Below are 25281 nucleotides of genomic sequence, written 5' to 3'. Positions count from 1 at the left end.
CACAAATCATTCAACTTTTATCAAATTTTCATGGCCTAGATTCTAAAAATCCATATTTGCATTTAAGAGAATTTGAGGAGGTTTGCAACACTTATAATGATCAAAATTGTAGCATGGATATTGTTCGATTAAAGCTTTTTCCTTTTTTTTAAAAAGATAAAGCTAAAACATGGTTGCAAATTTTGAGATCAAGTTCAATAAGATCATGGGAAGAAATGCAACAATTTCTAAAAAAGTTTTTCTCTTCCCATAGAACAAACTCTTTTAAAAGACAAATTACAATTTTTTCTCAAAAACAAGGGGAAACATTTTATCAATGTTGGGATAGATATATAGAGTTACTTAATACATGCCCACATCATGGTTTTGAAATATGGAGGATAGTTTCTCACTTTTATGAAGGTTTAATACCTAAAGATAGGCAAATGATAGAATTCATGTGCAATAGAATTTTTGAAGATAAAAACCCAAATGAGGCTATAGAATATTTGGAGTCATTAGCAGAAAATGCTCAAAATTGGGATAATATAGGCTCAATTGAACCACCAAGTAAAACCAATAATTCAAAAAATGGGGTTGATATTTATCATCTTAAAGATGATGTAGATATTCAAGCTAAACTTGCATCTTTAGCAAGAAAAATCGAATCATTAGAAATGAAAAAGAGTGATCAATTAAAAAATGTTCAAGAAATTGTTTGTCATATATGTGACACACATGATCATCTTACAAAAAATTGTCCTACTTTGCCTTCATTTAAAGAATGTCTCCATGAACAAGCCAATTATGTTAACAATTTTAAAAAACCAACATTATATCCTTTTTCACAAACATATAATCCTGGTTGGAGAAATCATCCTAATTTTAGTTGGAGGAACGAAAATAATGCACAACCTTCACAACAACCTTTTCAAAATAACTAAAATCATCAAGGTTATGTTCCTTATATCCCACCTCCAAGAAAATATTTTGAAGATGAAATTCATGCATACATTCAAAAGCAAGAGTCTATCAATATTCAAAACATTCAATCTATGAATGATTTGAAAGAAACTCTTGCAAAATTTGCATATGCACTTAATATTAATGAAAAAAGAAAATTTCCATCTCAACCACAACCTAATCCTAAAAATCAAAATCAAGATAAATTTGATGAAGTAAAATCTGTTATTACTCTTAGAAGTGGTAAAATAGTTAATGATCCATATAGTGATGAAAACAAAGATCAGTCAAACTCAAAGAGTAAGGATGAAAATCTTGATACTTTCGAGAAAGATGATACTTTGAGTCCTAAGATTGAGAAAGTTGATGATAAATTATCTGAAGTAATATGTGAGTCAAATAAACCTGTTCCTTTTCCTCATGCATTAGTAAACAATAAAAAACAAAAAAATGATTCTGATATTTATGAAGTTTTTAAACAAGTAAAATAAATATTCCATTATTAGATGTTATTAAACAAGTACCTTCTTATGAAATTTTTTAAAAGATTTATGTACTGTGAAAAGACAATTGCATGTAAAGAAGAAAGCATTTTTAACTGAGCAGGTAAGTTCTATTATTCAAAATAATTCTACTTTGAAATATAAAGATCCTGGTTGTCCAACAATTTCATGTATTATTGGAAAAAAATAAAATTAAAAAAGCTTTGTTAGATTTGGGAGCAAGTGTGAATTTACTTCCTTATTCAGTTTATGAAAAACTTAAGTTGGGAGATTTAAAACCTACATCTGTCACTCTTTTACTAGCCGATGAATCAATCAAAATACCTAGAAGTATCGTAGAAGATGTGTTAGTTCAAGTCGATAAATTCATATCCTGTGGATTTTATTGTCTTGGATACACAACCAATAAAAGTGCATAATGAAATTCCAGTAATATTAGGACGTCCATTTCTCGCAACTTCAAATGCTATAATTAATTGTCGAAATGGAATAATGAAATTGTCTTTTGGAAATATGACTTTAGAACTTAATGTGTTCAATTTAAGTAAACAACCAAGTATCAATGAAGATGAAGATGATAATGCAATAGAAAATATCATGAAAGAATGTATACAAGAAGAAAACTTAAATCAACAATCTGATGTTTGTTTGGTGAAAAATTTTGATTCGGAAAATATTTTTGAATCAAAATTATTTGAAGAAAACAGTCAACTTGAAAAAGAAACAAAAAATGTAGTAGCTGATCATTTATCAAGAATAATTTCTGAATCATCTCGTAATGAAATAACAATAAATGAAAATTTTCCGTATGATCAACCATTTTATGCTACTACTATGTCTTGGTTTGCTAATATTGTAAATTTTCTTGTGACAAATAAAATGTCTTCTCATTGGAGTTCACAAGATAAAAATAAATTCTTGAAAGAGGTAAAAAAAATTTATTGGGATGATCCTTATTTGTTTAAGTATTATCCTGATCAAATTTTTCAACGATGCATACCCGACAATGAGGTAAGTAGTGTCATTAAATTTTGTCATTCTGAGGTATGTGGAGATCAATTGTTGTCAAAGAAAACAGCTAAAAATGCAAAGATTTATAAAGATAAAACAAAAGTCTTTCATGGTAAAAATATTATGAGAAAATCTTTTGAAATCAGGCAAAAAGTTTTACTCTATAATTCTCACTTGCATTTGTCTTCAGAAAAACTTAGATCACGATGGTCTGGACCATTTATTGTTAAATTTGTCTATCCTCATGGCACTGTTGATGTTGGAAAATCCAAAAAATAATAATGTGTTTAAAGTTAATGGGCAAAGGCTTAAACCATTTTTAGAAAATGAAATTCTTGATGAAGAGTTAAGCCTTTATATGATCCAAATTAATTGTTACTTATATTTTCATTTTATTTTTGCAGAATTGAGTTCACTTCCCGGTTAAGTGGCGGATAACGGTACTCCGTGGCTCTTACAGTCGGTTAAATTGGTTTTCCACAATAACTGATCCAAAAATTAAAAACAAAAAAAATTTCTTTATTTTCAAAATGGAAGAAGCTATCAAAGAACATGGAAAAGTTTTCACTTCTTCTCTACCTAAAAAGGTTCGAAGAATGATTTATGAATGCAGGCGTGAAAGATTGAGAATTCTTATGCAAAAAGGAATTCCGGAGGATATTCGACTTATAATTGAAGCCAAGGTTCGATTAGGTGGCGAAGTTCCAAAAATCTTACCTATTTGAAATATGTCTGGACTAGGAAAAAACACTTATGCGAAGAAAAGGAGGGTTAAAAGAAAATTGGATGGGAAGCCAACCCTCAACTCATAAGAAGATGTTGAATTCATCATTGATTCAACATGTCACAAAATGGTTTGTGTTTGTTCCTCATCTTCAATAAATTCCAGGTGACATCTCTTTCATCATGTACTCTTTATTTTTCTTAAAAACTAAAAACAATGTCATATTCAGGTTTGAGGGAGGGTTTATCTCTAAAAAAAAATTATTAAAATTTTAAAAATAAAAAAAAATTGCTATAATAATATTTATTTTTCTTTTTCAATGGCAGAGTAAGGAGCAAAAAACTACTGACATGCATTAGTTTTTATTTATCATATTATCACAATAAATTAGAATTTAATATTCCGTATATATTTAAATTGCAAACTACTAAGAAAATGAAGTCTTTTTGTATAGATGTTTATTTATTCTTCTTTTTATCAATTTAATAGAAAATATATAATTGATGAGATATAAGTTATAAATAATATATAATTGTGTGTTTTCAAATAACATATTTTCTAAAACTTTTATGAATATATAGTTAAAGTGATATTGATTGAATGAATAATAACATGTATAATTGAAGGAATTAATTTGTAAAAGTGCAATATATACTCACATAAATTTTGTGAGTGAGAGGTGAGAATTGAGAAAACAACTTATAAGCTTTTATTGATTATTAAGAAATGGTTGATTACTAGATTAAACCCATTTTAAAAAAAATAAAATAAAAATTTGTGCATATAAAAATTGGCTGCAAAGTTGTTTGGAGTTTGATTGTAAAGATGTAGAGTATTAATATCTCTATCATAATTATCAATGTAATAGATTTACCTCATAAAAAAATAAACAAATAAATAAACTTTGAAAAAAAAATGTTACTTTTTCAAAGTTTATTGGAGGTCTTTGATTATGTAAAAACAATTCTGCAGCAAACCAAAAAAAAAAGTAGAAAAAAATAGAAAAAAATAGAAAAACAAAAAAAAAAACAAAATGTGTTTATTCTTTATAAATTATCCTATCTTATTTTCAATATTAGGTTATTTGATTGTCTGCTTTACTAGCCATTTTCAATGAGTGTATAATTTTCTTCCAACTCCATGAATGAAAACAACTATATATGAAATATCATAACCCGAGAGAATATGAAGTTGAGACTTTTAAATTAATATTCCTGATGATATACATGTTATGAAAATGATTTCTATTATCATTTTGATTATATTATTCTCAAAGTTTTTTAAAAATATTTATATAAAAAATTATATATATATTTAATATTTTGATATTATGTGAAATATATATGTATACCACATCCAATTATATATTAATATATTGGTTGATAATAAGATTTATAAATAAACAAATGATCTCCTCACAAGTGTGTTTTAAAATTTCAAAGTTTGCAAATTTGAATATATATAATAAGGAATAAAAATCTAACTTGTGATTTTATGATATTTTATGATATTTTATTACTAAGGGACTAGTAATAAGCCGGTTTGGGGGTGTGATGAAACTTAAAATTTGTAATTATTTATATTTTAAAAAGTTTGTTTTAAAATTAAAGTTTCATTAAAATTATGAAGTTGTATTATTGTAGCGACCCTACCCGGATCCACTACCTAATCAGAGTTAAGAGCATAATTAAGCATGCATTAAAATAAATCGCTGCGAAAGACTTAAATAAAAGCAAACCGGCAGAATACAACCGTTTAAATAAATTCGATTATACAACCCAATCGAATAAATATCCTAAAGGCAAAACCTACAATAATCTCGCTGTCTTCACTGGTCGCTGGCCAATCCAAGCTCCTGGTGCTCCACCCTGCACCTACACCTGCCCCGTCGGATGGGGTGTCCAGATACACAAAAAAGACTGGACGTGAGCTCTAAGCTCAATACGAAAGCACTGGGTAAAACATACAAATATGATGCATGCAAATGATAGGGTATCCATATCTGCGATAACTGTATACAACTGCTCAGTAATGGCGCCTAGGACATGAGTGGTACAACCCGGGGAGCAAACCCTGTGTACACTGCTCATTCTTATAGGACGTGGACTGTGTCCCCAGATGCTAACCACCCATGACCCGTCAGTCACTGAGCACTAGACATCACCCGTCCAGACAGGGCTGAGCGGCCCTACATGGCTCATCTCACAAGATGGACATGCACAATATGATATGCACATGCTGCATAATAATATGACACACAAATGCAACATATAAGCATGCAAAACCCGCTGGCTATCTCAGTCTGTACTTACGTACCTTACTACAGGCAGTCCTAGCAGTCCCATTCTAGGTTCCCAGCCTATCATCAACTCTACAATGCAAATATCCATGCATCATTCATTAAGCTCTAAAAGCCTTAACTAAGCTATTGCATACTCCTAAATAATTTAAGGATACCATAGCTATACCTGCGTCCGTCGTCAGCCCACTGATGGCGACTATCCCGCAACTAGGGGCACACCCCTGCTGCAGCTCCACAGCCTCGAGCACTGCTCCGCTACATGAGCACTGCTCCGCTACTATGTCAGACACTGTCTGACTATACTAAAATATGTTCCCTACTCCAACTCTAAAATAAGAGTATCCAAAGCCCTAAAATAGAGCCACGAGGGCGAAGGAGAGGAATTCGGTGCGCTTTGAAATGAAGCCCTCGTACCTATATTTATAGACAATGATCGGAAGCTCCGTTCCCGATTTGAAGCTCCGAACGTGCAGATCGGAAGCTCCGTTCCTCCGATCGGAAGCTCCGATGCCACGCGTCAATCCCATCCACATGCAACCACACACCTGTCACCGAAGGTCGATCGGAAGCTCCGATCTCCCTGCTTTCGATGTGGTTCCGAACTCACCAAGATCGGAAGCTCCGATCATGGATCGGTGGTTCCGATCCCACTCGAGTCTTGGGACCCTCTAAGCCATTTTCGAGTGTCCTGGATCCATTTCCGGACTCCGTTAATCCTTTAGGAATTTCCTTAATTACGTTTTACTTGATCCAACATTATTACACGATTAATATACCCATTAATCGCTAAATACGGATACGGGTCACTACATTCTCCCCCCCTTAAAAGATTTCGTCCTCGAAATCTAAGGTAATACCTCGAGAACGTAAGATAGACTACTACTTGAGTGTCAGGTCGAAATAGCTTCCGACACATTGACCGGCTAAATCGGTGTGATATAAATCTACTGGCAAGCGTACCAGGTCAAGTAATAGTAAAGTGGACAGAGAGTCCAAGTATCGATCCCACAGGGACTGCAGTCAATTCTCAAGAATTATTTATTTTACTTAATCTAGACAAAATAATAGAAGGATTTTGAATTAAATAAAATAAGAATATAAAATAAAAACTGATTAAGAAATAAGAATAAAAATAACTGAAGATAAAAATAATTAAGACAAAGACAACCAAGACACACGTAGGTACCGAACAAATCACGTAACATGTAGTCGATTCAGGACTCAGATTTAATTTTAATTCACAGGAATTCTCTTAATTTGTTCAAAGGTCTATTTCTAGAACAATCAAACCTATTCAAATATTGATGAACTAATCTTTCGTAATTCTAATCAAATTTGAATACATTAAATATTTGTGAAAATTCAGTTTACACCTAAACCGCACACTGAAACCGAATTCTATTTCTAGTCGGTTTTACAATATGTTAATTATCAGAGTGATCAAAATCAAAACCTCCTCTGTCGATTTGGAATTGATTAACATGCAAGCAAACAGTTGATCAGACTATTCACAAGACAAATATAAATCTGACAATCAATAAAATAAAATCAACTCTAAAAAATCCCAAACAAACATCCAAGTATTCTACATGAATTTGTTCGGCCCAATCACGCCGTCTTGGTTGAAAATAAACTACTCAATAATTAAAAACAATAATTCAAAAATAAAAATAAAAAGAAGAAAAGAAAGAAGAAATCTTCTCTCCCAAGCCTTGTAGCCGCCTTCTCTGTGTTGTGCGCGTTCTGGAACTTCCGAACCCTAAAAAATATGTTATATCTTGTATATATATGGTTCGGAACGCCTACCAGTTAATTTTCTCTCAAAACAAGGATTTTTCGGAACACATATGACCCCCGAACACGCGTGCACGCGCGGCACAGGCCTCGCGTGCGCAGCACATAAAAACAGAGGCCTGTACGTCAAACTCGCGCGCGCGCGAGCTTGATTCTCGCGCACGCAGTACAAAAAATCTGCGCCGAGCGACAATTTTCAAATATTCATATCTCGAAATCTAGCCGTCGGATTGAGATGAAATTTGGACAGCAGCTTCAAAACATCTTTAAATTTAATCTGAACGGTAAAGATTGGATTTCAATGTCTCTAAAATTAAATATGAGTTTTCGATCAAGGATGCTCCGTAATTCACTCTTCAAAAATCCATTTTCCTACAAAATTAACCCAAGGAGTGAAATACACACACATGCACTAAAACACATAAAAACACATAAAAATAATATGAATGCACATAAAATAGACATAAAATAACATGAAATAATGCATACAAAATGCACTTATCAACACCCCCATACTTAAACCTTGCTCGCCCTCGAGCAAGACATGCAAAAACAAAATGCAAACAAAAACATAAGTAAGGACGATTCATAAATGTGCAAAGCCTCTGAGAAGTTTAATCACAAAAAAAAAACACAGACATGCTCTCAACTTTTCATAATACACCTTCGGTTTAACGTGAACGTGTGTGTGTGAAATGTCATTCCAGTTTCATACAACTTAGACCGAATTCGTTTCAAAACTGCTTGGCGACCTATGACAAATCAGTGCAAGTTTCACTCTTCAAGTGCCCATTCCTTCCAACGACCTCTAGACTAAACCCACCTCCCTTGAGATAATGAATTACACACCTTCGGATTTTGCACCCGGTATTGCATTAGCCCCAATAATTACCCGCTGACTTAGCTATAACTGGCTAGGATACGAAAAATTATTCTATTTTTTCTTTCTAATCCCCTCGTCTATAGCCCGGATGGAGCATCAATCCCATTGAATCCGCATACTTAGCCTTAAATTTAATTTTTTTTTTTAGGATTTTAATCCTTTCAAGGCCCGGATGGAATTGTATATAATTTTTTCTAGGTGCGCCCAAGATCATAAGTGTAAACTAGAGCCTCATCAAAATTCATAGAACACAATCAAGATCCACAAACCACCTATTGCCGTGCAATGGTCAAACAGATAGAAACTTCATCAAATCTTTCGCTACAATTCACTGGTCTAACATTAGTGCTTAAAAATATTCACGGTTCAACCTACAGTTTCTCATGTCCAGTCAAGAGCAAAATTTTTTCAAAAATCCATTTTTTTCAAATAAACTTCATCATCATTGGCTATTATGATTCATCCTACTCATAACAATGCAAACAACAACAAAAACAAACTGTATGCAAACAAATACGAAACACGACAGATGCAACACAAACACATAGACAATGCAATACTAGTCTACCCCCCCCCATACTTATCCAAAGCATTGTCCTCAATGCTTCAGAACAATGAACAGAATGCATAACAAACCCACAAATGCAAAGACAAACAAAAATACAATGAGAACAAAAATAACACTCCCCTGGTTTTCGATGCATCCTCTTCCTTCTTGATAGTATCAGCTGGGACAGCAGCAGCAGATTGTATATATCGGCAGGCACGACCAACTGGCATGGGAAAGAAACAAAAATCAAACAAAAACAAAAACAAAAACAAAAACCAAAAATAAAATAAAAAGCAAAAAGAAAGAATACTGGGTTGCCTCCCAGTCAGCGCTAAATTTATAGTCTAATGCCCGACTATGCAAAAGAAACCATCAAAGAGCGGCTGCCGCCCATAGTAAGAATCATACAACTCTACGTATGGGTCTTGATTTCCTTCACCCTCAAGCTTGGCGTGATATATACTTTGTAAGCTCGTCGTTCCAACAACACTTGTTCTGAAATTTTTCTTTTGGAAGGAGACTCCGAATCTAGGCTGAAGGTCATAGAGGATGGAATACTGTGGGATTGGCATCAATGGCAAGAAAGTATCTTCTAACGGTGTACATGGAACGACTACTGACGAGGTAAAATCTCTCTCCTTGAATGGTTCTTCCTCCTCCACTATCATGTTTGGCTCATCCTCACAAGAAGATTTCTCAAAAATGATTTCTTCATGCTCTGGCTCAGTTACTTCACTCAATTGGCAGATATCCAAAATTGGTTCTCTAATAAGCGCAATCTGTTCATCCAAAAGACTTATGCGGCTTTCTAAAAATTGATTTGTCTCTGTCTGTTGCCGCAAAAAATTCTCCAACTGAGCCACATAATCTTCGGAATGCCCTATACACTCTTCTTGATGCTCTGTTGGTTGGTTCGCAAAATTTTTAGAGTTGATATCTGGAGGATATTGGTGACTCCAACCCTGCAGTGAAGGATCACAATGCCAATGGTAGTCAAAATCTGCCATATCGTTCAACAAGTGCATCGCACTGTCTTGATCTCTTCTAAACAATTGACTGCCAGTGGCCAGAGCTCCAGAATCTACCCAACTTCTTGTAATCTCATCCAAACCACCATAAAAAATTTTAGTGAGGGTGTAAGTAGAAAACTGATGGCATTGAAATCTGTTCGCCAAATCATTGAATCTCCCCCAAACAGCATAGAAAGGCTCCAAGTATTGTTGGCCAAATCTTGTGAACACCTGTCGATGGTCCATCTCCAAGTACCTCACAAGCAAAAGAGAATAAAATTAAAATTAAAATAAATAATTAAACAAATGCAAGAAAAAAAAATCTAGTCTCAAGCAAATAATCTATCCTAATATTAACTAAACAGTCCCCGGCAACGGCGCCAAAAACTTGACCGGCTAAATCGGTGTGATATAAATCTACTGGCAAGCGTACCAGGTCAAGTAATAGTAAAGTGGACAGAGAGTCCAAGTATCGATCCCACAGGGACTGCAGTCAATTCTCAAGAATTAATTATTTTACTTAATCTAGACAAAATAATAGAAGGATTTTGAATTAAATAAAATAAGAATATAAAATAAAAACTGATTAAGAAATAAGAATAAAAATAACTGAAGATAAAAATAATTAAGACAAAGACAACCAAGACACACGTAGGTACCGAACAAATCACGTAACATGTAGTCGATTAAGGACTCAGATTTAATTTTAATTCACGGGAATTCTTCTAATTTGTTCAAAGGTCTATTTCTAGAACAATCAAACCTATTCAAATATTGATGAACTAATCTTTTGTAATTCTAATCAAATTTGAATGCATTAAATATTTGTGAAAATTCAGTTTACACCTAAACCGCACACTGAAACCGAATTCTATTTCTAGTCGGTTTTACAATATGTTAATTATCAGAGTGATCAAAATCAAAACCTCCTCTGTCGATTTGGAATTGATTAACATGCAAGCAAACAGTTGATCAGAGTATTCACAAGACAAATATAAATCTGACAATCAATAAAATAAAATCAACTCTAAAAAATCCCAAACAAACATCCAAGTTTTCTACATGAATTTGTTCGGCCCAATGACGCCGTCTTGGTTGAAAATAAACTACTCAATAATTAAAAACAATAATTCAAAAATAAAAATAAAAAGAAGAAAAGAAAGAAGAAATCTTCTCTCCCAAGCCTTGTAGCCGCCTTCTCTGTGTTGTGCGCGTTCTAGAACTTCCGAACCCTAAAAAATATGTTATATCTTGTATATATATGGTCCGGAACGCCTACCAGTTAATTTCCTCTCAAAACAAGGATTTTTCGGAACACATATGACCCCCGAACACGCACGCGCGCGCGGCATAGGCCTTGCGCACGCGCAACACATAAAAACAGAGGCCTGTACGTCGGACTCGCGCGCGCGCAGTAAAAAAAATCTGCGCCGAGCGACAATTTTCAAAAATTCATATCTCGAGATCTAGCCGTCGGATTGAGCTGAAATTTGGACAGCAGCTTCAAAACATCTTAACTTTAATCTGAACGGTGAAGATTGGATTTCAATGTCTCTAAAATTAAATATGATTTTTCGATCAAGGCTGCTCCGTAATTCACTCTTCAAAAATCTATTTTCCTACAAAATTAACCCAAGGAGTGAAATACACACACATGCACTAAAACACATAAAAACACATAAAAATAATATGAATGCACACAAAATAGACATAAAATAACATGAAATAATGCATACAAAATGCACTTATCACACACTCAGACTCTCGTCGAATTCCCTATAAGCTCCATTAATGCTTAACCGCATTAATATTCTTTCACTGAAGATTACTGCACTACTGGTCGACAGTCGAACTTCCCTAGCGCTAGCGTATCGTAACACTGATACATCTTTCACTCGGACCTCGATCTTCCTGACCACGAAGGATACAATACCTGCTTGATCAATATCATCGTCCCAAAGTAATTTTTAGACTAACGAAGACCAAGTCATGAACATACTTGTTTACGACATTCGTCGAATTACTTATCGAATCTAACCATCTAATGGTTTCAAAATTTCTCGGTGCTCAACACCTCTAGTCAGGAAAACACTAATCCCAACATTTTGCTGACACATTCTAACATGAATCTCTCTTTAAGATAATCCAGTGGACTCAAGTCTATAATTCAACGTAACTGCTCACAATGTTCCCTAGAGTGGTTACCCTCCCCACTCTCCCTGAAGCACAACCGGTTTCCCAAGGAATACTGGGAACTTAGACCATCATGTCTAGTACATTCTTCTGTTCACGTTTCTTAGTATAACCTCAACACTGTGCCCTAATGATAACTATCATCACTTGCAATTTATGATGCTACGTCATCTCGTAGCCACTGGCCTGCGAAATCATGCATACATTTCAATGAAAGTCATCACACCTCTGATGATCTACATCATCTTGATCATAAGTTATTCACCTCATGAATTTGATCGATGGACGTCCTCCTGATAGTTATACATACTCGCAATCACTGTACGCTCATCAAAACTAAGGCAAGCTCCCACCAATATGCTCGACTGGGACATTCCACAGTGCACAGACATATGGAAACGCTTCCTATTCCGTCTCGAAACTCGACAGTCATTGCACCTGGTATAACTCAACTCAGAGTCTCTGATAATACCATCAGCTCATACCAACCTCCCAAGGTTGAACATACTGATCCTGGAACTAAATCCCAATGGATTCTCAATAGTCAAATCGCTCCCTTGCCGAACGCATCAGTCTCAGCACTGAACGATCTAATTCGTCGATTCTTTAGTCAATCCTGGGAAATACTTGGGCTCGAAGTAACTTGCCACCCGACGCACTCCGAATATCGTCCATTGCTAAAGCACAATATCTTTGACGAATGGTCCGCACTGATGTGGCTTGTCGACTGGAAAGAACAAAGTTGCTTCATCGCTATCTTGCGAAATCTTCAATTCCTACAATAATCTTGTTGGCTACTAAGTCGAAATTCTACTATCTCTGTCATTTCAGAGACATCTTTCATCATACGCTAGAAGACTAGTGACACATCCTGCTAGATCTCGAGGATCAGATCCTAGCTAATGTCACATAGATCAGACAACTGATGTTTCCTTGCTAATGTCCATTAGCATTTCCAACTACTCGTCGGATCCAACCACAACGGTACACATAGATGCCCTCACTTAACGGAAATGTCCGGTCAACAATCTTCACTATTGTTGTTCAATGGAAAACTCTCACATGAAACAACAACATGATACTTTTCTGACCTATTGCTATTACTAAGCAATTGATTGGATCAATATCAGTTTCCTTCTTAACAAGAATGCACTATACTGGGAACTACCAACTCTCTTGCTTGTCTCCACTGTCAAGTTTACACCTAACTTGATCATACAAGTCCACTTACAATCGTTCCCGATTATAGCAATCCCAGAAAGATTCATCTCTGGCGATCATTGAGACTAAATAACTCAAATCTCTGATTTCTCTGAGATGATATTCAGTACTCATCCCATAAGCATTACTCGACAAAATACTATCCCAAGTATTTCTTAATTGCTACATCCTGATCAACCCTGATTGGCTCAACCAATCGAATTCGTCGATCTACTTAAGCTCGCACTTATCAGATCAGACCACCACTGATCATCCAACCTACATGGCTCGGTCAATAACCATGACTCAGCTGCCACAAAGAACTATTTCCAAACGGTGTCAGATCACAGTACATGAGTAGTTTACTTGGCACAAGTCCTGCGCCTTTTCAGCACTACTAACCGCTACTTCGTATTCTGAACTTAACCATCCTAACTCTGACAGAGTTACCCAATAACCACTAGTAGTCACTAGAACATATCCCGTGCCACCTTAGCACTACTAATCGTTGTCTTGTTCACCCAAGGCAAACATCAAGATAAACTAAGCCCATTTCCATCCCATGGAAAATCCTACGCTCAATCTCTGAAAATATCAGACAGTAATTAGCGCAAACACTGCACTAACTATCCTTGCTTCGTTCATCCAGGATGAATATCACGATTCGTCAAACTTAGAATCATAACTAACGAATTTCCAAGATTCTTACAATCTTCGAACACTCTCCTGATTACATCCCTCGCTTAAGATTGTGAAACAATTTAAGACTAAGGTAGCTTACCATGTTAACCCACCTGGACAACCACCAAGGCTTCACGGGTATAGGCCACGCTTCCCTCATATCTCAGATAGCTCTGTACAATCCTTAGCGTCTGACATAATCTATCACAGATGAAGTCAATCATCATGGAGTAGTCCTCGTATTCGAGTCTAAGTCTTAAAACAACATTCCATCCAGTATCTTGGATAATTCCTATCACAAGGAAATTCTAACCACAACTCTGATGACAACCACTAGCCATCGCTGGTAGAAATCCGTCCACCTACTAGATCCACACGTCTAGCAGTAACTCAAAGGTTAAAACCTATCTGCTCAGAGTACACACTTGTCTAGGAAATCCCTCCATGACTGGTTCCCATAGCAGAACACTCAAACTATATCTCTGGCACACCAGATGATATCGAACCATCGATATCAAACCTGATATCTTAATCCAAGGTCATACCCTGTCGTGACTGTCACCAAATCCATAGACTGAGTAGCCTTCCCACCGCCAATCCTGAAGCACAAAGGCTCCCAGGTACCCTCTGAAGTACAAGGACTCCCAGAGTAACACTGACATTGGGTCGCGCCCCATCACGTATAGTCATGGTCATAGTCCACAACTCTCGGCATATACTGGACCTGGTATCCCGATGAAAACCCATCATCACAAGTCTCAACCTAACGAAGGTCAGACAGCCTGTTCTAAGGAAACAACCTAGAACAAAGTTCAACGTTCTAAACCGAACAATATCCTTAATGCCTCTAGATGAGTCCACTCATCGCTGGCACTAACATAGTCCACTGACTAACTAGGTCAATCTTAGGAAAACGCCTAGACTAACCACAAGTCAAACAGTCACAGTCGGCCCATTCAAATCCCATGAGCTACAGCAGTTGAACACTAATCAACTAAACCCAATCCAAACTTCCGCACAATCATGCAATCATCCACGAATTGCTGGATAAATAAAACATGTATCACTTATTTCAAGTTATGTACAATTTCTTTATTACAAACCCATGTAATACATACAGTATTCAAAATACAATGAAATGTACAATCGAACTTGAAATAGTACAACCAAAGCATGATGATTCATTACAACTGAAATACTGTTTACAACTACATCAATACAGTATTTAAATCATCTTACTAGTCTTCGTTCCTTGAGCATGAAGCTTCTAATCGACACACGCAACGATACAAGCATACTCCCGACCAAGTCTCTCTACATGTCCTCCTACGAAGAACTCTGGAGAAATGGCTCGTGATAGCTAACCAGCTATGCTCTGCGTCAGTGCATGTCAGTCGACCCCTTCTGCTCACGATCTACCATCAGCGTTCTTCTTGTATTCATATCATTCTTTTGAACATGAAGTTTCCCGTGTGCCTACCGAACGCATCAGTACAAGCGTACCGACAAAACTATGTTCTGCATGAGTTTAATGACCTTACGCTCGAAACCTGTCGTGCCTTAGGCACTCGAGGCATTTCCTGGTAAAGGTCTATCTGACAATCTCTCCAACTATGACTGGAGAATCTTCTGAGTAGTGTAATCATGGTAATGACTATACAGATGCAAGCATCAAGTAAGTCCCCACCAATCCTCTGCCACTACCTCTGGCATCCGGTACTCGATCCAAAACTAGGATCCACCTGAGTAGAAATCTTGAAAACTCGGACATGATCCATCACTCTTGTCCGTACTTGCTGGTATCCCATAAGCCAAATCTTCAGAAATCCTGCCGATGATGATAGTATCTGGGCAAACTAATTGCCGCATCATCACCTCTTCCAAGGTCTCATCAATCCTATAAGGATAGCCCAAAGTCTTAATACTATATCCCAAGTCTCTTGCATGCATGCACTCTGATACCAATAAATGTAGCGACCCTACCCGGATCCACTTTCGAATCAGAGTTAAGAGCATAATTAAGCATGCATTAAAATAAATCGTTGCGGAAGACTTAAATAAAAGCAAACCGGCAGAATACAACCGGTTAAATAAATTCGATTATACAACCCAATCAAATAAATACCCTAAAGGCAAAACCTACAGCTAATCTCGCTGTCGTCACTGTTCGCTGGCCAATCCAAGCTCCTGGTGCTCCACCCTGCACCTACACCTGCCCCGTCGGATGGGGTGTCCAGATACGCAGAAAAGAATGGACGTGAGCTCTACGCTCAATACGAAAGCACTGGGTAAAACATACAAATATGATGCATGCAAATGATAGGGTATCCATATCTAGGATAACTGTTTAAACTGCTCAGTAATGGCGCCTAGGACATGAGTGGTACAACCCGGGGAGCAAACCCTGTGTACACTGCTCATTCCTATAGGACGTGGACTGTGTCCCCAGATGCTAACCACCCATGACCCGTCAGTCACTGAGCACTAGACATCACCCGTCCAGACAGGGCTGAGCGGCCCTACATGGCTCATCTCACAAGATGGACATGCACAATATGATATGCACATGCTGCATAATAATATGACACACAAATACAACATATAAGCATGCAAAACCCGCTGGCTATCTCAGTCTGTACTTACGTACCTTACTACAGGCAGTCCTAGCAGTCCCACTCTAGGTTCCCAGCTTATTATCAACTCTACAATGCAAATATCCATGCATCATTCATTAAGCTCTAAAAGCCTTAACTAAGCTATTGCATACTCCTAAATAATTTAAGGAGACCATAGCTATACCTGCGTCCGTCGTCAGCCCACTGATGGCGACTATTCCGCAACTAGGGGCACACCCCTGCTGCAGCTCCACAACCTCGAGCACTGCTCCGCTACACAAGCACTGCTCCGCTACTATGTCAGACACTGTCTGACTATACTAAAATATGTTCCCTACTCCAACTCTAAAATAAGAGTACCCAAAGCCCTAAAATAGAGCCACGAGGGCGAAGGAGAGGAATTCGGTGCGCTTTGAAATGAAGCCCTCGCACCTATATTTATAGACAACGATCGGAAGCTCCGTTCCCGATCTGAAGCTCCGAACGTGCAGATTGGAAGCTCCGTTCCTCCGATCGGAAGCTCCGATGCCACGCGTCAATCCCATCCCCATGCAACCACACACCTGTCACCGACGGTCGATCGGAAGCTCCGATTGCTGATCGGAAGCTTCGATCTCCCTGCTTCCGATGTGGTTCCGAACTCACCAAGATCGGAAGCTCCGATCATGGATCGGTGGTTCCGATCCCACTCGAGTCTTGGGACCCTCTAAGCCATTTTCGAGTGTCCTGGATCCATTTCCAAACTCCGTTAATCCTTTAGGAATTTCCTTAATTACGTTTTACTTGATCCAACATTATTACACAATTAATATACCCATTTATCACTAATTACTGATACGGGACACTACAATTATTTTAGTGTTACGTGTTTATATTTAAATATTTTACTAAAAATGTTGTATTTTATGTTTTGCGCAGGTTTGGTAAATATAAAATTACTCAGGCTACAAAGGTCATATTGGAGTAATCTCAAATCCTATAGAATCACAAAAGAGGCATCTTCAACTTTGTAGAAGACAAGAAATTCCAAAAACCTCATTAATATGATCAAAATAATCAAACATCAAAATGGAAACAGATTTACTTTTACTATGACCAGTTTGGAGTAAAAATATCATAAGTATTTCACCTTTTATCCAAAAGAGGTGAATTATATGTCAAAACACATATACATACAATGGGCTACATGTTATATGTTTTGTGAAAAAGCCAAATCGGAAGTCTAAGGCATGAAACATGCCAATTAAAGTTGGGTCATGGTATTGACATTCAAGGAGACAAGCACCAACCAACTTTACTATTTCACATTTAATGAGCCTTGGACTCTTGCTCTCATTTGGCCTATAAATAGATGTGTTGTATAAGCTTTGTAGTGTGCAAAAGTGTAGAGAAATTTCTCACTTGTGAAATAAATATTGTGTGTGTAAGAATAAGAGTTTGAGTGTGCATATTTCTCCAAGTTTAAGTATGAAATTTCTTTTATCCTTACTCCTGAGTCTTATGTTCTTGGCAAGCTAAATCCTTTTATGTCAAGGTGAAAAGGTTTCATTGTTGGTCAAGTAAGATTGTTTATATTTTGTATATTATTTCCTTTTCTATTTTTATTTTTATTTTTACTAATTGATCTTTATTTGTAGGTATAATTTGGATGATTTATTATTATCTATTTACATCAAATACTTGGTACCTTGAATGTAGTTACCTTGATTTGTTGTCTAATATGATACAATAAATACTACAATAATTATATACTATAAATATATGTATCAATTTATAATAAAGTCATATATATTATTTAGACAATAGCGTGGCTCTGCCGGTTGTTCTAAATAATATGTTGTGATTTGAACTAACATTTACTTTTCCGCAACTAACATTTACTTTTCGCAAATAACATTTACTTTTTGCAACTAACATTTACTTTTCTCGCATCTAACATTTACTTTTCCGCAACTAACATTTACTAGACTATTCTGATGAACGTCGAATCAGACTATTCTGATGAACGTCGAATCACGCTGAAAAGACCCGTCTCGATACAGTGGGTTGTTACAGATCAGTTGTTCAAATTTCTAGACTATTCTGATGAACGTCGAATCAGACTGGTAGTACATCAACTTCATGAAGTTGCAAAAAGTTGGTGGATTACTATGAAAAAGGCTCTTGAGACGTGAGGTACGAATATCACATGGTCCATGTTTAAAACTGAATTCTATAAACGTTTCTTTCCAGTTTCCTACAAAAAAGACAAAAGGGCGGAATTTGCTAGTTTGAAGCATGGACAGCTAAATATCAAGGATTATGTGGCTAAATTTTCTATCTTGTTGAAGTTTTCTCCACATATAGCGGGAAGTTATGAGGCCAAGTCGGATCAATTTATAAATGGTTTGAATCCAGATGTCTTCACTCTAGTTAATGCCGGAAGACCTAATAACTTTGTCGATGCACTGAATCGAGCAAAGGGAGCAGAAGCTAGCTTTTAAGACAGAAAGGAGCACCTTTTGTACCACAGCTACCCAGCCAGCCATCACCAATGCCACAGAATCCGCCATCGCTACAGCAACCACCCTTCAGATTTGAAGGAGGAAGCAGTAGTAGGCAGAAAGGATTCTCGTTTCCGGCCAAAAGGTACACAATTTAACAAGTCAGGAAGTAGTTCTTCATGTTCCAGTGGGTCACGATAGTTTAGGCCTGGACAGAGTTCTGGATTTTCAGGAGTTTATTGCAACAGATGTGGAGGACGTCATTCTACTGATCAGTGCAGAGGAGTTTTTGGAAGCTGTAACATTTGTCAACAAGTTGGTCACTATGCCAAGGTGTGCCCTCAACATGCAACAGAAAGAGCAACCGGTGCAGGTTTATCTAGACCAGTTTCTCAGTCTCAAAGGCAATCATCTGCAGTGCATTCATTCCAGCCTCAGCCACATACTAGACCAGGAGGAAGTCAAACTGTGAATCAACCTCCGAGGCAACAGGAACGAGTTTTTGCATTGACTGAAGAACAGGCTCAGGAAGCACCTGACGATGTCATAGCAGGTAATTGTTCTATTTTTGGTTATCTTGCCTATGTATTGATAGATATAGGTGCATCACATACATTCATCTCTGCAAATTTTGCTATGTTTCATTCTTAATCATCTGAGCCATTGCCTGTTGTTGTTGTTGCTATTCTTCACTTTTGGGTGAAGGAATTATATCTGTCAGATTGATTCGAAATTGTGCATTACAGTATGACGGGAATGTGATAGATTTAGATTGTATTGTACTTGGGTTATCAGATTTTGATTGTATTATTGGCATAAATATGTTAACCAAGTACAGAGAAACCGTAGATTGTTATCAGAAAGTGGTACGATTCAGACCAGAAATGGCAGACGAATGGAAATTATACGGTAAGGGTTTGAGATATAAGATTCCATTGATTTTTGTATTGTCAATGACTCAATTATTGCAGAAAGTAGCAGAGGGATTTCTTGTTTATGCAGTAGATATGCTGAAAACTAGCCTAGAATTGGCTGACTTGCTAGTGGTTAGTGAATTTGCTGATGTCTTCCCAGATAAAATTCCGTGATTACCTCCTTCTCGAGAGGTAGATTTCAGTATTAATTTAATTGATGCCAGGTACGCAACCGATATCCAAAGCTCCTTGCAGAATGGCACCGATTGAATTAAAAGAATTGAAAGATCAGTTGGAAAATTTGCTTGCTAAAGGGTACATTAGACCGAGTGTTTCTCCTTGGGTTGCTCTGGTTCTATTTGTACGAAAGAAAGATGGATACATGCGCCTTTGTATTGATTACCGTCAATTGTATAAAGCCACGGTAAAGAACAAATACCCATTGCCTAGAATAGATTATTTATTTGATCAGTTGCAGGGTTTATCTGTTTATTCCAAGATCGATCTTAGATCTGGATATCATCATCTGAGAGTTCGAGATGAAGATATCCCTAAGACTGTATTTCAAACAAGGTATGGACATTGTGAATTTATCGTCATGCCTTTTGGATTAACGAACGCTCTAGCAGTGTTTATGGGATTGATGAATAGGGTGTTTCAGAAATATTTAGATGACTTTGTCATTATTTTTATCAATGATATTCTTATCTACTCTAAGAATCAAACTGATCATGCTAAGCATCTGAGAATTATTTTGCAAACGTTGCGATCAGAACAGTTATATGCGAAATTGTCTAAGTGTGAATTCTGGATAGATCGAGTTGCATTTCTTAGACATATTATCTCAAGTGATGGAATTTCTGTCGATCCTAGAAAAGTTGAAGCAGTGATCAGTTGACCAAGACCTACATCAGTGCCATAGATACGTAGTTTTATGGGTTTAGCAGGATATTATCGTAGATTTATCCAGGATTTCTCCAGCATTGCGAAGTCTATCACTCAACTGACTCAGAAAAATGCACCGTATGCTTGGACAGATACTTGTGAAGCTAGTTTCCTTAAGCTGAAGAAGAGATTGACGAGTGCACCAGTCTTGACGATTCCTTCAGGTACTGGTGATTTTGTTGTTTATTGTGACTATTCTCACAGGGGATTAGGATGTGTACTTATGCAAAGAGACCATGTTATTGCTTATGCCTCAAGACAACTAAAGCCACATGAGACCAGATATCCTATCCACGATCTTGAGCTTGCAGCCATTGTATTTGCTTTGAAGATATGACGACATTATCTTTACGGTGAGAAGTTTGAAATTTATTCTAATCACAAAAGTCTGAAATATCTGTTTTCACAGTCTGAATTGAATATGAGGCAACGAAGATGGCTAGATTTGTTGAAATATTTTGATTGTCAAATCAAGTACTATCCAGAAAAATCCAATGTTGCTGATGCTTTGAGCAGAAAGATATGTTCCTTATTTTATCTACGATTGGTGTATCTGGTTTGATTGAATATTATTGTACTTCTGGTTTAGAGTTTGAAACAGGTGTAGCCTATCAGAATTTCTGCTATTCACGTTGAACCAGAATTATTGATAAGAATTAAAAAAGCACAAAAATCAGATTTGAGTATTCAGAATTCTGTCGAGATGGTCAGATCAGGACATCAGTCAAAATACGAGGTCAGTAATGATGGTACTTTATATGTGTAGCACCTAGAGTTTCATAATTTGAATTTCATGCCTAAATTCATTTTAATGTTTATAATTTTAAATTGCTCGGATTTAATTGCCTAAAATCTCCTTAGGTACCGTTTGGTTGGATGATAGGATAAATAGTACTTGGATAAGTAATATAATGTAATATAAAATAAATAAAAAATGATGGTTAATATAGTATTTGATTTGATTGATAGATTATAGTTTATGTGATTTGATTGATTGAATTTATATAAAAATGATAAATTATCATTTTGCCCTTTTTAAAAATAAATAAAATATGAATAATATTATTTATAATGGTAATATAGTAATTTAAATTCAATGATTTTATTGATATAAAATAATTGATTAAATATTTTATTGATGTAAAATAAATAATTAATAGGTGGATAAATAGTATGACGAGAAGAACGAAGGATTAGATATGACAAGTTATACAAGTATTATTTGTACTTGTACCAAACAAGCCCTTAAAGTATTAATTGCTCAAATAATCTAAGTCATTTATTTTAGTAATTTTTGAGTTCAGTACCTTCCGGTTTCGGCTTGCGGTGGTGGTGGATTTCGGCGTTAAATTCCAAGATTTGTTTTTTATTTTAAAAATTATAAGTTGAGAGAAATGAGGAAATTAGATGAAAAGTTTATTTTAGAAGTTTTCGGGTGATAAAAATCACTTTTATCGCATTCTTGAGTTTATTTCTTAACTTTTTTGAAAATTAGCATTTTTAAACCCGGAATAGTAAAAATCCAGTTTAATACTTTAAATTGGGGATTTTAAACTTAGGTATTATATTAATGCAAGTTTAGTGAGGCAAAAAAATTGTAGTATTTTAATAGTACTTTTAAAGCACACAAGGCACCTACTTTTGGATACTTACACCTATACATATACACACATGTCTACATAACACAACTTATATCACAAAATAAAATTAAACCCTAGCACACACACCCAACACTAGAGCCGCCCCCTTCATATTTTTCTTCCCCATTTCCCATCCTACTTACGGCAGCCCCTATCCCTCACCAATTTGGCCGCCGCCGACCACCTCACGCCGCCGCCGTCGTTGCGAGTCCACCTTGGAAGGTTCCTTAGCTGCTAGTTCGATTTTCAGCTCTCCCCATTCCCATTTGTTTCGATGTTTTTGGTGATTTGTGGCTAAGGCAATTATAGTCATTTTCTTGGTGTTCCAAGCTAGCTACTTAATCTTTTGAGCTATGTTTCTTGTTAAACTTTGAAATGTGCATGTTTTAGGAAAGTATTGGTTCGAATTTTTCAAGTTTTTCAGCCAAGTTTATGCAAAAAAATTGAAATATGCTTATATATGGAGGTTTACGAGTTGTATGATGAAACTTGACTTGAGATGTGAAGTGTTTTATTGCACATTGTCATTTTCGAAAATTTCAGAAGTCTTCATGCCCTAAATTCGAAATTTTTAAGGTGTTTGGGTTGAGTTTGAAGTGTGTTATGGGGATTTTGTTGATAGCTATTGGTTCATTGATTGTTCAAAGTGTTTATTTCATCTTGGTGCATGTTCTAGCTCTTTTTCCAAAATGTGGGATTGTGGTGTGGTTGAGGGCTTCCATGTGCTTGTTTTAAGACCTAAAATGTAACGCCCCGTTTTTATCTTAAATGAATTTATTTGAGTTAATCGGAGATTGCAGAGTTCAATAGTCAACTCAATTTTGATCAGGGTCTATTTTGCAAAAATTGGATTTTTCAGGGATTAAAACGCAAATAGTGGATTTGTTATATTATCTACACTTAGAAAGGATTTGACTTAGTCTCCTTTGCATTATCTTCATCTCCTCCATCGGTTCTCCACCATTGAAGATGCCTCCTTAGGCTTTCAAGCTTTCAGAATCCAGCCCGAGCTCGATCCGGCCGTTGGAATTTATTTCTGAAGGCAGATTATCGATCACTGCAGTGAGAGCTCTGTTATATTGTAAGTTCTTCTACGATCGGATACATTCTAGTTTTTGGATGTTGTTAGAATCGTTCTAGATTCGAGTATGTTGTTCTCGACAGAGTTCTGATCGTTTATTACCTGTCGATTTTGAAGTAGAGCGACGTTTGGATTTGTTATGATTTTTTGGAAGCCATTTTCGAAAATCATGGTTTTGAGATTTGTTTGGTTTGCCTTGTTATGGTTGTATTAGCATTTTTATGAGGTTATATCACTATTGAACCGCTGTCTGCGTTGTCGGTTTGTTCAGTTATAGCCGTTATACCGTCGGTTTGAGTTTTGGAGATTTTGAACCATTTTTGTATTGATTGAAGCTTTGGCTTGTGAGTGATCATAGTTGTTGATCAACTCTTGTCTTCGTACAGATTCGTTGGAGTTTGTTGAGCCCCGTGTTAGCAGCATTGTTTATCAAGAGTTGGACGAAGATCGGTAAAGAGTTTTTCTTGAGTCGTCGTTTGTTGTTTAGGTTGTATAGATATTGATACAATCTTTTGTTGTAACTTTCCAGAGATTGGAACTACTTGCCTTGAAAGGTAAAAGCAGTCATCGTAGCGGGATAGCATACTCGGGGCAGTTGGTTCTCGAGTTTCCCTTTTCAAATCACATATTGCATCTACACTTGTTCTAGCATGAGGAACTTGTGTCTCGTTGATTGATTTTGCTTTTGACTATGTGGCTTATGTTTTATGTTTCTGTTATGCATTCATCTTGAGCCTACATTGATTCAGCGGGAAGAACCGCCCTTTTTGTTTGAATGTTTGGGAACTATGATTGAGTGGCCTAGGTCGTAGTCGTATCGCCTAGTGCTAGCATACTCATTATGGTTGCTCAAAGTCTAGAGGAGTGAGATATGTGGCACCACCTCGATTGGGAAAGTCGGTGAGTCATCACATGATCTCATCCTCGGGATCCCAAAAGCACAGCAGCAATCCTTTGTTTATCAGATTTGATATCCCGGTTTAAAGAAATGCATTTCATTACGTTGTTATTGATTGTGTTGTTGTCTTGAAAGCATGTTTATTGTTGTATTACTTGATATGTTGCTTTTACTGGGAGTATCATTCTCACCGGTTATCCGGCTGTTGCTTTGTTTTGTATGTGTACTTGGCAACAGGTGGGGCAGGACCAAGTCAACGTAGGCTTGGCTAGCAGCAAGAGGGAGAGCTAGTAGCGAGACTCGGTTTAGAAAGTCGTGTCAGCATGTCTACCTAGTTGTTTGGAACCGAGGTCTCACATTAAGTGGTATCAGAGAGATAAGATTCTTGGTTGAACTAGAGGGAGCGGGTAGATCGAGTCTGCGTGTATTGGCTCCTCGCATGTGTTTGAATTATTTAACTGTATACTTAATTCCATGCGAGCATGCTTTATTGTTGAGAATTATTTGAATTACATGGTTATGTGATTTACTTTTATAAAGCATGATCTACTTGAGATATAACTGCTTATGTTATGGACTGGTATCCGGTTTTTTTTTTTGAGCGGTTGTAAAGGGGCACCGGTTGTAGCGATTGAGATATCTTGTGCCCTAACCTTTGTTATTCAGATGAGTCCTCGTCGAGTGATAAACAGAAATACACCGCCAGTTATCCCTGCGACTGAGCAAGCTAGAACTGAAGTTGATCAGTTGGATGCTTCAGCAACGCCTATGGAAACCTTGCTGAAGAGGTTTCAGTCGTTCAATCCGCCGTTATTGATGGGTTCAGAAAATCCAGTTGACTGCGAGAGTTGGTTGGATGATATCGATCAGTTGTTTGATTCCATTGACTACACCGATGACCGCAGAATCAGG

The 25281-nt window shown here is 36.6% G+C and overlaps 1 non-coding gene across 1 annotated transcript; it reads right to left on the bottom strand.

Moving 5' to 3' along the window:
- Positions 1-256: 256 nt before the first annotated feature.
- Positions 257-367, bottom strand: LOC140870133 (small nucleolar RNA R71). Its single transcript, XR_012147111.1, has one exon. It is a non-coding gene; the product is annotated as a small nucleolar RNA R71 (small nucleolar RNA).
- Positions 368-25281: the final 24914 nt, after the last annotated feature.

This window comes from Henckelia pumila, chromosome 4, assembly GCF_033568475.1.
Source record: "Henckelia pumila isolate YLH828 chromosome 4, ASM3356847v2, whole genome shotgun sequence".
Classification (NCBI taxonomy): Eukaryota; Viridiplantae; Streptophyta; class Magnoliopsida; order Lamiales; family Gesneriaceae; genus Henckelia; species Henckelia pumila.
Note: the sequence above shows the minus strand (reverse complement) of the source record. Positions and strands in the feature narration are given on the sequence as shown.